We start from the raw sequence: 15,713 nt of genomic DNA, 5'->3' as shown, positions 1-15,713 counted from the left end.
CCCCTCGGACGCAGACCACCTCCATTGGTGCGATTTCGGCTCCTTTCCCTCATGGTTTTGGTTTGGGGGAGGGGGGCCAGTACAGTTGCAGAACATACAGATACAAGTGGAGAAGGGTGGAGACCCTGACCCACCCCCCGCGACTAAGGCGTCCCAAGGGTCCGGATTCACTTTGCGGCGTGCATCACAACACTGCAAAGACGCCACAGACAGACACAAAACTGGATATTTGCATGGATGGGCGGTGCGGTGCAGCCGCTCGCTCACAGTCTCAACATTGCCACGCCTACAAGGAGGAAGGCTCAGGGCTGCATACGGAGGAAAGGAGGTTAGGAAGTCAAGCTGAAAGGCATACACACACACACACACACACACACACACACACACACACACACACAACACAACACAACACAACACAACACAACACAACACAACTTCAAGAAAATAAATGGACCGGCCGGGATGGATGGCACTGCAGATTGACCACAAGGGGGAGACGCAGGCCCATGGATGAATGAAAGCAAAGCACCCGCACACACTCGATTCTCGCACGGAGGCTCAACCATCGCACCCCACGGTGTGCTCAGCCCTGAAGATCACCCAAACACAGCAGGAAAACTCGACTGATAAAATGTGGAGGAGGAGAAGAAGATGGAGCAGGCGCACCACTTCTGCAGCCACCCAGGGCACAACAGACGAGCACTATTTTTGACCAGAGGAAATCAGGGGAAAGCGCGAACGCAGTCCCCCACTACCACAAATTATGCAGTCGAGTTTCCCGCATTTGGGGAAATCGCAGGGGTCAGCACACCCGGAGTGCAATGGATGAGCCTCACCCTGGGAGAACCACCTTAGTGATCATGGTATCTCCCCTGCCAGGTAAGTATGAGTTGTTCGGCGCCTAGCCGGAGAGGCGCCCCTCGGACGCAGACCACCTCCATTGGTGCGATTTCGGCTCCTTTCCCTCATGGTTTTGGTTTGGGGGAGGGGGGCCAGTACAGTTGCAGAACATACAGATACAAGTGGAGAAGGGTGGAGACCCTGACCCACCCCCCGCGACTAAGGCGTCCCAAGGGTCCGGATTCACTTTGCGGCGTGCATCACAACACTGCAAAGACGCCACAGACAGACACAAAACTGGATATTTGCATGGATGGGCGGTGCGGTGCAGCCGCTCGCTCACAGTCTCAACATTGCCACGCCTACAAGGAGGAAGGCTCAGGGCTGCATACGGAGGAAAGGAGGTTAGGAAGTCAAGCTGAAAGGCATACACACACACACACACACACACACACACACACACACACACACAACACAACACAACACAACACAACACAACACAACACAACTTCAAGAAAATAAATGGACCGGCCGGGATGGATGGCACTGCAGATTGACCACAAGGGGGAGACGCAGGCCCATGGATGAATGAAAGCAAAGCACCCGCACACACTCGATTCTCGCACGGAGGCTCAACCATCGCACCCCACGGTGTGCTCAGCCCTGAAGATCACCCAAACACAGCAGGAAAACTCGACTGATAAAATGTGGAGGAGGAGAAGAAGATGGAGCAGGCGCACCACTTCTGCAGCCACCCAGGGCACAACAGACGAGCACTATTTTTGACCAGAGGAAATCAGGGGAAAGCGCGAACGCAGTCCCCCACTACCACAAATTATGCAGTCGAGTTTCCCGCATTTGGGGAAATCGCAGGGGTCAGCACACCCGGAGTGCAATGGATGAGCCTCACCCTGGGAGAACCACCTTAGTGATCATGGTATCTCCCCTGCCAGGTAAGTATGAGTTGTTCGGCGCCTAGCCGGAGAGGCGCCCCTCGGACGCAGACCACCTCCATTGGTGCGATTTCGGCTCCTTTCCCTCATGGTTTTGGTTTGGGGGAGGGGGGCCAGTACAGTTGCAGAACATACAGATACAAGTGGAGAAGGGTGGAGACCCTGACCCACCCCCCGCGACTAAGGCGTCCCAAGGGTCCGGATTCACTTTGCGGCGTGCATCACAACACTGCAAAGACGCCACAGACAGACACAAAACTGGATATTTGCATGGATGGGCGGTGCGGTGCAGCCGCTCGCTCACAGTCTCAACATTGCCACGCCTACAAGGAGGAAGGCTCAGGGCTGCATACGGAGGAAAGGAGGTTAGGAAGTCAAGCTGAAAGGCATACACACACACACACACACACACACACACACACACACACACACAACACAACACAACACAACACAACACAACACAACACAACTTCAAGAAAATAAATGGACCGGCCGGGATGGATGGCACTGCAGATTGACCACAAGGGGGAGACGCAGGCCCATGGATGAATGAAAGCAAAGCACCCGCACACACTCGATTCTCGCACGGAGGCTCAACCATCGCACCCCACGGTGTGCTCAGCCCTGAAGATCACCCAAACACAGCAGGAAAACTCGACTGATAAAATGTGGAGGAGGAGAAGAAGATGGAGCAGGCGCACCACTTCTGCAGCCACCCAGGGCACAACAGACGAGCACTATTTTTGACCAGAGGAAATCAGGGGAAAGCGCGAACGCAGTCCCCCACTACCACAAATTATGCAGTCGAGTTTCCCGCATTTGGGGAAATCGCAGGGGTCAGCACACCCGGAGTGCAATGGATGAGCCTCACCCTGGGAGAACCACCTTAGTGATCATGGTATCTCCCCTGCCAGGTAAGTATGAGTTGTTCGGCGCCTAGCCGGAGAGGCGCCCCTCGGACGCAGACCACCTCCATTGGTGCGATTTCGGCTCCTTTCCCTCATGGTTTTGGTTTGGGGGAGGGGGGCCAGTACAGTTGCAGAACATACAGATACAAGTGGAGAAGGGTGGAGACCCTGACCCACCCCCCGCGACTAAGGCGTCCCAAGGGTCCGGATTCACTTTGCGGCGTGCATCACAACACTGCAAAGACGCCACAGACAGACACAAAACTGGATATTTGCATGGATGGGCGGTGCGGTGCAGCCGCTCGCTCACAGTCTCAACATTGCCACGCCTACAAGGAGGAAGGCTCAGGGCTGCATACGGAGGAAAGGAGGTTAGGAAGTCAAGCTGAAAGGCATACACACACACACACACACACACACACACACACACACACACACAACACAACACAACACAACACAACACAACACAACACAACTTCAAGAAAATAAATGGACCGGCCGGGATGGATGGCACTGCAGATTGACCACAAGGGGGAGACGCAGGCCCATGGATGAATGAAAGCAAAGCACCCGCACACACTCGATTCTCGCACGGAGGCTCAACCATCGCACCCCACGGTGTGCTCAGCCCTGAAGATCACCCAAACACAGCAGGAAAACTCGACTGATAAAATGTGGAGGAGGAGAAGAAGATGGAGCAGGCGCACCACTTCTGCAGCCACCCAGGGCACAACAGACGAGCACTATTTTTGACCAGAGGAAATCAGGGGAAAGCGCGAACGCAGTCCCCCACTACCACAAATTATGCAGTCGAGTTTCCCGCATTTGGGGAAATCGCAGGGGTCAGCACACCCGGAGTGCGGGAAAGGGTCTGCAGTGTGGGGATCTCAGGCGAGCACACCGGGAGTGCAATGGATGAGCCTCACCCTGGGAGAACCACCTTAGTGATCATGGTATCTCCCCTGCCAGGTAAGTATGAGTTGTTCGGCGCCTAGCCGGAGAGGCGCCCCTCGGACGCAGACCACCTCCATTGGTGCGATTTCGGCTCCTTTCCCTCATGGTTTTGGTTTGGGGAGGGGGGCCAGTACAGTTGCAGAACATACAGATACAAGTGGAGAAGGGTGGAGACCCTGACCCACCCCCCGCGACTAAGGCGTCCCAAGGGTCCGGATTCACTTTGCGGCGTGCATCACAACACTGCAAAGACGCCACAGACAGACACAAAACTGGATATTTGCATGGATGGGCGGTGCGGTGCAGCCGCTCGCTCACAGTCTCAACATTGCCACGCCTACAAGGAGGAAGGCTCAGGGCTGCATACGGAGGAAAGGAGGTTAGGAAGTCAAGCTGAAAGGCATACACACACACACACACACACACACACACACACACACACACACACACAACACAACACAACACAACACAACACAACTTCAAGAAAATAAATGGACCGGCCGGGATGGATGGCACTGCAGATTGACCACAAGGGGGAGACGCAGGCCCATGGATGAATGAAAGCAAAGCACCCGCACACACTCGATTCTCGCACGGAGGCTCAACCATCGCACCCCACGGTGTGCTCAGCCCTGAAGATCACCCAAACACAGCAGGAAAACTCGACTGATAAAATGTGGAGGAGGAGAAGAAGATGGAGCAGGCGCACCACTTCTGCAGCCACCCAGGGCACAACAGACGAGCACTATTTTTGACCAGAGGAAATCAGGGGAAAGCGCGAACGCAGTCCCCCACTACCACAAATTATGCAGTCGAGTTTCCCGCATTTGGGGAAATCGCAGGGGTCAGCACACCCGGAGTGCAATGGATGAGCCTCACCCTGGGAGAACCACCTTAGTGATCATGGTATCTCCCCTGCCAGGTAAGTATGAGTTGTTCGGCGCCTAGCCGGAGAGGCGCCCCTCGGACGCAGACCACCTCCATTGGTGCGATTTCGGCTCCTTTCCCTCATGGTTTTTGGTTTGGGGGAGGGGGGCCCAGTACAGTTGCAGAACATACAGATACAAGTGGAGAAGGGTGGAGACCCTGACCCACCCCCCGCGACTAAGGCGTCCCAAGGGTCCGGATTCACTTTGCGGCGTGCATCACAACACTGCAAAGACGCCACAGACAGACACAAAACTGGATATTTGCATGGATGGGCGGTGCGGTGCAGCCGCTCGCTCACAGTCTCAACATTGCCACGCCTACAAGGAGGAAGGCTCAGGGCTGCATACGGAGGAAAGGAGGTTAGGAAGTCAAGCTGAAAGGCATACACACACACACACACACACACACACACACACACACACACACACACACAACACAACACAACACAACACAACACAACTTCAAGAAAATAAATGGACCGGCCGGGATGGATGGCACTGCAGATTGACCACAAGGGGGAGACGCAGGCCCATGGATGAATGAAAGCAAAGCACCCGCACACACTCGATTCTCGCACGGAGGCTCAACCATCGCACCCCACGGTGTGCTCAGCCCTGAAGATCACCCAAACACAGCAGGAAAACTCGACTGATAAAATGTGGAGGAGGAGAAGAAGATGGAGCAGGCGCACCACTTCTGCAGCCACCCAGGGCACAACAGGACGAGCACTATTTTTGACCAGAGGAAATCAGGGGAAAGCGCGAACGCAGTCCCCCACTACCACAAATTATGCAGTCGAGTTTCCCGCATTTGGGGAAATCGCAGGGGTCAGCACACCCGGAGTGCAATGGATGAGCCTCACCCTGGGAGAACCACCTTAGTGATCATGGTATCTCCCCTGCCAGGTAAGTATGAGTTGTTCGGCGCCTAGCCGGAGAGGCGCCCCTCGGACGCAGACCACCTCCATTGGTGCGATTTCGGCTCCTTTCCCTCATGGTTTTGGTTTGGGGGAGGGGGGCCAGTACAGTTGCAGAACATACAGATACAAGTGGAGAAGGGTGGAGACCCTGACCCACCCCCCGCGACTAAGGCGTCCCAAGGGTCCGGATTCACTTTGCGGCGTGCATCACAACACTGCAAAGACGCCACAGACAGACACAAAACTGGATATTTGCATGGATGGGCGGTGCGGTGCAGCCGCTCGCTCACAGTCTCAACATTGCCACGCCTACAAGGAGGAAGGCTCAGGGCTGCATACGGAGGAAAGGAGGTTAGGAAGTCAAGCTGAAAGGCATACACACACACACACACACACACACACACACACACACACACACACACACACAACACAACACAACACAACACAACTTCAAGAAAATAAATGGACCGGCCGGGATGGATGGCACTGCAGATTGACCACAAGGGGGAGACGCAGGCCCATGGATGAATGAAAGCAAAGCACCCGCACACACTCGATTCTCGCACGGAGGCTCAACCATCGCACCCCACGGTGTGCTCAGCCCTGAAGATCACCCAAACACAGCAGGAAAAACTCGACTGATAAAATGTGGAGGAGGAGAAGAAGATGGAGCAGGCGCACCACTTCTGCAGCCACCCAGGGCACAACAGACGAGCACTATTTTTGACCAGAGGAAATCAGGGGAAAGCGCGAACGCAGTCCCCCACTACCACAAATTATGCAGTCGAGTTTCCCGCATTTGGGGAAATCGCAGGGGTCAGCACACCCGGAGTGCAATGGATGAGCCTCACCCTGGGAGAACCACCTTAGTGATCATGGTATCTCCCCTGCCAGGTAAGTATGAGTTGTTCGGCGCCTAGCCGGAGAGGCGCCCCTCGGACGCAGACCACCTCCATTGGTGCGATTTCGGCTCCTTTCCCTCATGGTTTTGGTTTGGGGGGAGGGGGGCCAGTACAGTTGCAGAACATACAGATACAAGTGGAGAAGGGTGGAGACCCTGACCCACCCCCCGCGACTAAGGCGTCCCAAGGGTCCGGATTCACTTTGCGGCGTGCATCACAACACTGCAAAGACGCCACAGACAGACACAAAACTGGATATTTGCATGGATGGGCGGTGCGGTGCAGCCGCTCGCTCACAGTCTCAACATTGCCACGCCTACAAGGAGGAAGGCTCAGGGCTGCATACGGAGGAAAGGAGGTTAGGAAGTCAAGCTGAAAGGCATACACACACACACACACACACACACACACACACACACACACACACAACACAACACAACACAACACAACACAACTTCAAGAAAATAAATGGACCGGCCGGGATGGATGGCACTGCAGATTGACCACAAGGGGGGAGACGCAGGCCCATGGATGAATGAAAGCAAAGCACCCGCACACACTCGATTCTCGCACGGAGGCTCAACCATCGCACCCCACGGTGTGCTCAGCCCTGAAGATCACCCAAACACAGCAGGAAAACTCGACTGATAAAATGTGGAGGAGGAGAAGAAGATGGAGCAGGCGCACCACTTCTGCAGCCACCCAGGGCACAACAGACGAGCACTATTTTTGACCAGAGGAAATCAGGGGAAAGCCGCGAACGCAGTCCCCCACTACCACAAATTATGCAGTCGAGTTTCCCGCATTTGGGGAAATCGCAGGGGTCAGCACACCCGGAGTGCAATGGATGAGCCTCACCCTGGGAGAACCACCTTAGTGATCATGGTATCTCCCCTGCCAGGTAAGTATGAGTTGTTCGGCGCCTAGCCGGAGAGGCGCCCCTCGGACGCAGACCACCTCCATTGGTGCGATTTCGGCTCCTTTCCCTCATGGTTTTGGTTTGGGGGAGGGGGGGCCAGTACAGTTGCAGAACATACAGATACAAGTGGAGAAGGGTGGAGACCCTGACCCACCCCCCGCGACTAAGGCGTCCCAAGGGTCCGGATTCACTTTGCGGCGTGCATCACAACACTGCAAAGACGCCACAGACAGACACAAAACTGGATATTTGCATGGATGGGCGGTGCGGTGCAGCCGCTCGCTCACAGTCTCAACATTGCCACGCCTACAAGGAGGAAGGCTCAGGGCTGCATACGGAGGAAAGGAGGTTAGGAAGTCAAGCTGAAAGGCATACACACACACACACACACACACACACACACACACACACACACACACACACAACACAACACAACACAACACAACACAACTTCAAGAAAATAAATGGACCGGCCGGGATGGATGGCACTGCAGATTGACCACAAGGGGGAGACGCAGGCCCATGGATGAATGAAAGCAAAGCACCCGCACACACTCGATTCTCGCACGGAGGCTCAACCATCGCACCCCACGGTGTGCTCAGCCTGAAGATCACCCAAACACAGCAGGAAAACTCGACTGATAAAATGTGGAGGAGGAGAAGAAGATGGAGCAGGCGCACCACTTCTGCAGCCACCCAGGGCACAACAGACGAGCACTATTTTTGACCAGAGGAAATCAGGGGAAAGCGCGAACGCAGTCCCCCACTACCACAAATTATGCAGTCGAGTTTCCCGCATTTGGGGAAATCGCAGGGGTCAGCACACCCGGAGTGCAATGGATGAGCCTCACCCTGGGAGAACCACCTTAGTGATCATGGTATCTCCCCTGCCAGGTAAGTATGAGTTGTTCGGCGCCTAGCCGGAGAGGCGCCCCTCGGACGCAGACCACCTCCATTGGTGCGATTTCGGCTCCTTTCCCTCATGGTTTTGGTTTGGGGGAGGGGGGCCAGTACAGTTGCAGAACATACAGATACAAGTGGAGAAGGGTGGAGACCCTGACCCACCCCCCCGCGACTAAGGCGTCCCAAGGGTCCGGATTCACTTTGCGGCGTGCATCACAACACTGCAAAGACGCCACAGACAGACACAAAACTGGATATTTGCATGGATGGGCGGTGCGGTGCAGCCGCTCGCTCACAGTCTCAACATTGCCACGCCTACAAGGAGGAAGGCTCAGGGCTGCATACGGAGGAAAGGAGGTTAGGAAGTCAAGCTGAAAGGCATACACACACACACACACACACACACACACACACACACACACACAACACAACACAACACAACACAACACAACTTCAAGAAAATAAATGGACCGGCCGGGATGGATGGCACTGCAGATTGACCACAAGGGGGAGACGCAGGCCCATGGATGAATGAAAGCAAAGCACCCGCACACACTCGATTCTCGCACGGAGGGCTCAACCATCGCACCCCACGGTGTGCTCAGCCCTGAAGATCACCCAAACACAGCAGGAAAACTCGACTGATAAAATGTGGAGGAGGAGAAGAAGATGGAGCAGGCGCACCACTTCTGCAGCCACCCAGGGCACAACAGACGAGCACTATTTTTGACCAGAGGAAATCAGGGGGAAAGCGCGAACGCAGTCCCCCACTACCAACAAATTATGCAGTCGAGTTTCCCGCATTTGGGGAAATCGCAGGGGTCAGCACACCCGGAGTGCAATGGATGAGCCTCACCCTGGGAGAACCACCTTAGTGATCATGGTATCTCCCCTGCCAGGTAAGTATGAGTTGTTCGGCGCCTAGCCGGAGAGGCGCCCCTCGGACGCAGACCACCTCCATTGGTGCGATTTCGGCTCCTTTCCCTCATGGTTTTGGTTTGGGGGGAGGGGGGCCAGTACAGTTTGCAGAACATACAGATACAAGTGGAGAAGGGTGGAGACCCTGACCCACCCCCCGCGACTTAAGGCGTCCCAAGGGTCCGGATTCACTTTGCGGCGTGCATCACAACACTGCAAAGACGCCACAGACAGACACAAAACTGGATATTTGCATGGATGGGCGGTGCGGTGCAGCCGCTCGCTCACAGTCTCAACATTGCCACGCCTACAAGGAGGAAGGCTCAGGGCTGCATACGGAGGAAAGGAGGTTAGGAAGTCAAGCTGAAAGGCATACACACACACACACACACACACACACACACACACACACACACACACACACACAACACAACACAACACAACACAACTTCAAGAAAATAAATGGACCGGCCGGGATGGATGGCACTGCAGATTGACCACAAGGGGGAGACGCAGGCCCATGGATGAATGAAAGCAAAGCACCCGCACACACTCGATTCTCGCACGGAGGCTCAACCATCGCACCCCACGGTGTGCTCAGCCCTGAAGATCACCCAAACACAGCAGGAAAACTCGACTGATAAAATGTGGAGGAGGAGAAGAAGATGGAGCAGGCGCACCACTTCTGCAGCCACCCAGGGCACAACAGACGAGCACTATTTTTGACCAGAGGAAATCAGGGGAAAGCGCGAACGCAGTCCCCCACTACCACAAATTATGCAGTCGAGTTTCCCGCATTTGGGGAAATCGCAGGGGTCAGCACACCCGGAGTGCAATGGATGAGCCTCACCCTGGGAGAACCACCTTAGTGATCATGGTATCTCCCCTGCCAGGTAAGTATGAGTTGTTCGGCGCCTAGCCGGAGAGGCGCCCCTCGGACGCAGACCACCTCCATTGGTGCGATTTCGGCTCCTTTCCCTCATGGTTTTGGTTTGGGGGAGGGGGGCCAGTACAGTTGCAGAACATACAGATACAAGTGGAGAAGGGTGGAGACCCTGACCCACCCCCCCGCGACTAAGGCGTCCCAAGGGTCCGGATTCACTTTGCGGCGTGCATCACAACACTGCAAAGACGCCACAGACAGACACAAAACTGGATATTTGCATGGATGGGCGGTGCGGTGCAGCCGCTCGCTCACAGTCTCAACATTGCCACGCCTACAAGGAGGAAGGCTCAGGGCTGCATACGGAGGAAAGGAGGTTAGGAAGTCAAGCTGAAAAGGCATACACACACACACACACACACACACACACACACACACACACACACACAACACAACACAACACAACACAACACACAACTTCAAGAAAATAAATGGACCGGCCGGGATGGATGGCACTGCAGATTGACCACAAGGGGGAGACGCAGGCCCATGGATGAATGAAAGCAAAGCACCCGCACACACTCGATTCTCGCACGGAGGCTCAACCATCGCACCCCACGGTGTGCTCAGCCCTGAAGATCACCCAAACACAGCAGGAAAACTCGACTGATAAATGTGGAGGAGGAGAAGAAGATGGAGCAGGCGCACCACTTCTGCAGCCACCCAGGGCACAACAGACGAGCACTATTTTTGACCAGAGGAAATCAGGGGGAAAGCGCGAACGCAGTCCCCCACTACCACAAATTATGCAGTCGAGTTTCCCGCATTTGGGGGAAATCGCAGGGGTCAGCACACCCGGAGTGCAATGGATGAGCCTCACCCTGGAGAACCACCTTAGTGATCATGGTATCTCCCCTGCCAGGTAAGTATGAGTTGTTCGGCGCCTAGCCGGAGAGGCGCCCCTCGGACGCAGACACCTCCATTGGTGCGATTTCGGCTCCTTTTCCCTCATGGTTTTGGTTTGGGGGAGGGGGGGCCAGTACAGTTGCAGAACATACAGATACAAGTGGAGAAGGGTGGAGACCCTGACCCACCCCCCGCGACTAAGGCGTCCCAAGGGTCCGGATTCACTTTGCGGCGTGCATCACAACACTGCAAAGACGCCACAGACAGACACAAAACTGGATATTTGCATGGATGGGCGGTGCGGTGCAGCCGCTCGCTCACAGTCTCAACATTGCCACGCCTACAAGGGAGGAAGGCTCAGGGCTGCATACGGAGGAAAGGAGGTTAGGAAGTCAAGCTGAAAGGCATACACACACACACACACACACACACACACACACACACACACACACAACACAACACAACACAACACAACACAACTTCAAGAAAATAAATGGACCGGCCGGGATGGATGGCACTGCAGATTGACCACAAGGGGGAGACGCAGGCCCATGGATGAATGAAAGCAAAGCACCCGCACACACTCGATTCTCGCACGGAGGCTCAACCATCGCACCCCACGGTGTGCTCAGCCCTGAAGATCACCCAAACACAGCAGGAAAACTCGACTGATAAAATGTGGAGGAGGAGAAGAAGATGGAGCAGGCGCACCACTTCTGCAGCCACCCAGGGCACAACAGACGAGCACTATTTTTGACCAGAGGAAATCAGGGGAAAGCGCGAACGCAGTCCCCCACTACCACAAATTATGCAGTCGAGTTTCCCGCATTTGGGGAAATCGCAGGGGTCAGCACACCCGGAGTGCAATGGATGAGCCTCACCCTGGGAGAACCACCTTAGTGATCATGGTATCTCCCCTGCCAGGTAAGTATGAGTTGTTCGGCGCCTAGCCGGAGAGGCGCCCCTCGGACGCAGACCACCTCCATTGGTGCGATTTCGGCTCCTTTCCCTCATGGTTTTGGTTTGGGGGAGGGGGGGCCAGTACAGTTGCAGACATACAGATACAAGTGGAGAAGGGTGGAGACCCTGACCCACCCCCCGCGACTAAGGCGTCCCAAGGGTCCGGATTCACTTTGCGGCGTGCATCACAACACTGCAAAGACGCCACAGACAGACACAAAACTGGATATTTGCATGGATGGGCGGTGCGGTGCAGCCGCTCGCTCACAGTCTCAACATTGCCACGCCTACAAGGAGGAAGGCTCAGGGCTGCATACGGAGGAAAGGAGGTTAGGAAGTCAAGCTGAAAGGCATACACACACACACACACACACACACACACACACACACACACACACACACACACACAACACACACACAACACAACACAACTTCAAGAAAATAAATGGACCGGCCGGGATGGATGGCACTGCAGATTGACCACAAGGGGGGAGACGCAGGCCCATGGATGAATGAAAGCAAAGCACCCGCACACACTCGATTCTCGCACGGAGGCTCAACCATCGCACCCCACGGTGTGCTCAGCCCTGAAGATCACCCAAACACAGCAGGAAAACTCGACTGATAAAATGTGGAGGAGGAGAAGAAGATGGAGCAGGCGCACCACTTCTGCAGCCACCCAGGGCACAACAGACGAGCACTATTTTTGACCAGAGGAAATCAGGGGAAAGCGCGAACGCAGTCCCCCACTACCACAAATTATGCAGTCGAGTTTCCCGCATTTGGGGAAATCGCAGGGGTCAGCACACCCGGAGTGCAATGGATGAGCCTCACCCTGGGAGAACCACCTTAGTGATCATGGTATCTCCCCTGCCAGGTAAGTATGAGTTGTTCGGCGCCTAGCCGGAGAGGCGCCCCTCGGACGCAGACCACCTCCATTGGTGCGATTTCGGCTCCTTTCCCTCATGGTTTTGGTTTGGGGGAGGGGGGCCAGTACAGTTGCAGAACATACAGATACAAGTGGAGAAGGGTGGAGACCCTGACCCACCCCCCGCGACTAAGGCGTCCCAAGGGTCCGGATTCACTTGCGGCGTGCATCACAACACTGCAAAGACGCCACAGACAGACACAAAACTGGATATTTGCATGGATGGGCGGTGCGGTGCAGCCGCTCGCTCACAGTCTCAACATTGCCACGCCTACAAGGAGGAAGGCTCAGGGCTGCATACGGAGGAAAGGAGGTTAGGAAGTCAAGCTGAAAGGCATACACACACACACACACACACACACACACACACACACACACACACACAACACAACACAACACAACACAACACAACTTCAAGAAAATAAATGGACCGGCCGGGATGGATGGCACTGCAGATTGACCACAAGGGGGAGACGCAGGCCCATGGATGAATGAAAGCAAAGCACCCGCACACACTCGATTCTCGCACGGAGGCTCAACCATCGCACCCCACGGTGTGCTCAGCCCTGAAGATCACCCAAACACAGCAGGAAAACTCGACTGATAAAATGTGGAGGAGGAGAAGAAGATGGAGCAGGCGCACCACTTCTGCAGCCACCCAGGGCACAACAGACGAGCACTATTTTTGACCAGAGGAAATCAGGGGAAAGCGCGAACGCAGTCCCCCACTACCACAAATTATGCAGTCGAGTTTCCCGCATTTGGGGAAATCGCAGGGGTCAGCACACCCGGAGTGCAATGGATGAGCCTCACCCTGGGAGAACCACCTTAGTGATCATGGTATCTCCCCTGCCAGGTAAGTATGAGTTGTTCGGCGCCTAGCCGGAGAGGCGCCCCTCGGACGCAGACCACCTCCATTGGTGCGATTTCGGCTCCTTTCCCTCATGGTTTTGGTTTGGGGAGGGGGGCCAGTACAGTTGCAGAACATACAGATACAAGTGGAGAAGGGTGGAGACCCTGACCCACCCCCCGCGACTAAGGCGTCCAAGGGTCCGGATTCACTTTGCGGCGTGCATCACAACACTGCAAAGACGCCACAGACAGACACAAAACTGGATATTTGCATGGATGGGCGGTGCGGTGCAGCCGCTCGCTCACAGTCTCAACATTGCCACGCCTACAAGGAGGAAGGCTCAGGGCTGCATACGGAGGAAAGGAGGTTAGGAAGTCAAGCTGAAAGGCATACACACACACACACACACACACACACACACACACACACACACACAACACAACACAACACAACACAACACAACTTCAAGAAAATAAAATGGACCGGCCGGGATGGATGGCACTGCAGATTGACCACAAGGGGGAGACGCAGGCCCATGGATGAATGAAAGCAAAGCACCCGCACACACTCGATTCTCGCACGGAGGCTCAACCATCGCACCCCACGGTGTGCTCAGCCTGAAGATCACCCAAACACAGCAGGAAAATCTCGACTGATAAAATGTGGAGGAGGAGAAGAAGATGGAGCAGGCGCACCACTTCTGCAGCCCACCCAGGGCACAACAGACGAGCACTATTTTTGACCAGAGGGAAATCAGGGGAAAGCGCGAACGCAGTCCCCCACTACCACAAATTATGCAGTCGAGTTTCCCGCATTTGGGGAAATCGCAGGGGTCAGCACACCCGGAGTGCAATGGATGAGCCTCACCCTGGGAGAACCACCTTAGTGATCATGTATCTCCCCTGCCAGGTAAGTATGAGTTGTTCGGCGCCTAGCCGGAGAGGCGCCCCTCGGACGCAGACCACCTCCATTGGTGCGATTTCGGCTCCTTTCCCTCATGGTTTTGGTTTGGGGGGAGGGGGGCCAGTACAGTTGCAGAACATACAGATACAAGTGGAGAAGGGTGGAGACCCTGACCCACCCCCCGCGACTAAGGCGTCCCAAGGGTCCGGATTCACTTTGCGGCGTGCATCACAACACTGCAAAGACGCCACAGACAGACACAAAACTGGATATTTGCATGGATGGGCGGGTGCGGTGCAGCCGCTCGCTCACAGTCTCAACATTGCCACGCCTACAAGGAGGAAGGCTCAGGGCTGCATACGGAGGAAAGGAGGTTAGGAAGTCAAGCTGAAAGGCATACACACACACACACACACACACACACACACACACACACACACACACAAACACAACACAACACAACACAACACAACTTCAAGAAAATAAATGGACCGGCCGGGATGGATGGCACTGCAGATTGACCACAAGGGGGAGACGCAGGCCCATGGATGAATGAAAGCAAAGCACCCGCACACACTCGATTCTCGCACGGAGGCTCAACCATCGCACCCCACGGTGTGCTCAGCCCTGAAGATCACCCAAACACAGCAGGAAAACTCGACTGAATAAAATGGTGGAGGAGGAGAAGAAGATGGAGCAGGCGCACCACTTCTGCAGCCACCCAGGGCACAACAGACGAGCACTATTTTTTGACCAGAGGAAATCAGGGGAAAGCGCGAACGCAGTCCCCCACTACCACAAATTATGCAGTCGAGTTTCCCGCATTTGGGGAAATCGCAGGGGTCAGCACACCCGGAGTGCAATGGATGAGCCTCACCCTGGGAGAACCACCTTAGTGATCATGGTATCTCCCTGCCAGGTAAGTATGAGTTGTTCGGCGCCTAGCCGGAGAGGCGCCCCTCGGACGCAGACCACCTCCATTGGTGCGATTTCGGCTCCTTTCCCTCATGGTTTTGGTTTGGGGGAGGGGGGCCAGTACAGTTGCAGAACATACAGATACAAGTGGAGAAGGGTGGAGACCCTGACCCACCCCCCGCGACTAAGGCGTCCCAAGGGTCCGGATTCACTTTGCGG

The 15,713-nt window shown here is 55.2% G+C and overlaps 16 non-coding genes and 1 pseudogene across 16 annotated transcripts; all 17 read right to left on the bottom strand.

The window, feature by feature from the left end:
• Positions 1–723: 723 nt before the first annotated feature.
• LOC130304374 (U1 spliceosomal RNA) lies at positions 724–887 on the bottom strand. The gene has a single exon (XR_008854144.1). It is a non-coding gene; the product is annotated as a U1 spliceosomal RNA (small nuclear RNA).
• A 750-nt stretch (positions 888–1,637) lies between these two features.
• Positions 1,638–1,801, bottom strand: LOC130304373 (U1 spliceosomal RNA). The gene has a single exon (XR_008854143.1). It is a non-coding gene; the product is annotated as a U1 spliceosomal RNA (small nuclear RNA).
• A 750-nt stretch (positions 1,802–2,551) lies between these two features.
• LOC130304371 (U1 spliceosomal RNA) lies at positions 2,552–2,715 on the bottom strand. Its single transcript, XR_008854142.1, has one exon. It is a non-coding gene; the product is annotated as a U1 spliceosomal RNA (small nuclear RNA).
• A 750-nt stretch (positions 2,716–3,465) lies between these two features.
• On the bottom strand, positions 3,466–3,678 carry LOC130304346 (U1 spliceosomal RNA; annotated as a pseudogene).
• Positions 3,679–4,421: 743 nt separating this feature from the next.
• On the bottom strand, positions 4,422–4,585 carry LOC130304370 (U1 spliceosomal RNA). The gene has a single exon (XR_008854141.1). It is a non-coding gene; the product is annotated as a U1 spliceosomal RNA (small nuclear RNA).
• Positions 4,586–5,334: 749 nt separating this feature from the next.
• On the bottom strand, positions 5,335–5,498 carry LOC130304368 (U1 spliceosomal RNA). Its single transcript, XR_008854139.1, has one exon. It is a non-coding gene; the product is annotated as a U1 spliceosomal RNA (small nuclear RNA).
• A 744-nt stretch (positions 5,499–6,242) lies between these two features.
• On the bottom strand, positions 6,243–6,406 carry LOC130304367 (U1 spliceosomal RNA). The gene has a single exon (XR_008854138.1). It is a non-coding gene; the product is annotated as a U1 spliceosomal RNA (small nuclear RNA).
• A 744-nt stretch (positions 6,407–7,150) lies between these two features.
• LOC130304341 (U1 spliceosomal RNA) lies at positions 7,151–7,315 on the bottom strand. Its single transcript, XR_008854118.1, has one exon. It is a non-coding gene; the product is annotated as a U1 spliceosomal RNA (small nuclear RNA).
• A 748-nt stretch (positions 7,316–8,063) lies between these two features.
• LOC130304366 (U1 spliceosomal RNA) lies at positions 8,064–8,227 on the bottom strand. The gene has a single exon (XR_008854137.1). It is a non-coding gene; the product is annotated as a U1 spliceosomal RNA (small nuclear RNA).
• Positions 8,228–8,970: 743 nt separating this feature from the next.
• LOC130304338 (U1 spliceosomal RNA) lies at positions 8,971–9,135 on the bottom strand. Its single transcript, XR_008854115.1, has one exon. It is a non-coding gene; the product is annotated as a U1 spliceosomal RNA (small nuclear RNA).
• Positions 9,136–9,883: 748 nt separating this feature from the next.
• Positions 9,884–10,047, bottom strand: LOC130304365 (U1 spliceosomal RNA). The gene has a single exon (XR_008854136.1). It is a non-coding gene; the product is annotated as a U1 spliceosomal RNA (small nuclear RNA).
• A 748-nt stretch (positions 10,048–10,795) lies between these two features.
• On the bottom strand, positions 10,796–10,959 carry LOC130304342 (U1 spliceosomal RNA). The gene has a single exon (XR_008854119.1). It is a non-coding gene; the product is annotated as a U1 spliceosomal RNA (small nuclear RNA).
• Positions 10,960–11,703: 744 nt separating this feature from the next.
• LOC130304364 (U1 spliceosomal RNA) lies at positions 11,704–11,867 on the bottom strand. Its single transcript, XR_008854135.1, has one exon. It is a non-coding gene; the product is annotated as a U1 spliceosomal RNA (small nuclear RNA).
• Positions 11,868–12,616: 749 nt separating this feature from the next.
• On the bottom strand, positions 12,617–12,780 carry LOC130304363 (U1 spliceosomal RNA). The gene has a single exon (XR_008854134.1). It is a non-coding gene; the product is annotated as a U1 spliceosomal RNA (small nuclear RNA).
• A 743-nt stretch (positions 12,781–13,523) lies between these two features.
• Positions 13,524–13,687, bottom strand: LOC130304362 (U1 spliceosomal RNA). The gene has a single exon (XR_008854133.1). It is a non-coding gene; the product is annotated as a U1 spliceosomal RNA (small nuclear RNA).
• A 743-nt stretch (positions 13,688–14,430) lies between these two features.
• Positions 14,431–14,593, bottom strand: LOC130304344 (U1 spliceosomal RNA). Its single transcript, XR_008854121.1, has one exon. It is a non-coding gene; the product is annotated as a U1 spliceosomal RNA (small nuclear RNA).
• A 750-nt stretch (positions 14,594–15,343) lies between these two features.
• On the bottom strand, positions 15,344–15,506 carry LOC130304343 (U1 spliceosomal RNA). The gene has a single exon (XR_008854120.1). It is a non-coding gene; the product is annotated as a U1 spliceosomal RNA (small nuclear RNA).
• Positions 15,507–15,713: the final 207 nt, after the last annotated feature.

Source organism: Hyla sarda, unplaced genomic scaffold, assembly GCF_029499605.1.
Source record: "Hyla sarda isolate aHylSar1 unplaced genomic scaffold, aHylSar1.hap1 scaffold_1270, whole genome shotgun sequence".
NCBI classification, from domain to species: Eukaryota; Metazoa; Chordata; class Amphibia; order Anura; family Hylidae; genus Hyla; species Hyla sarda.
This window is presented reverse-complemented; position numbering and strand designations above follow the sequence as displayed.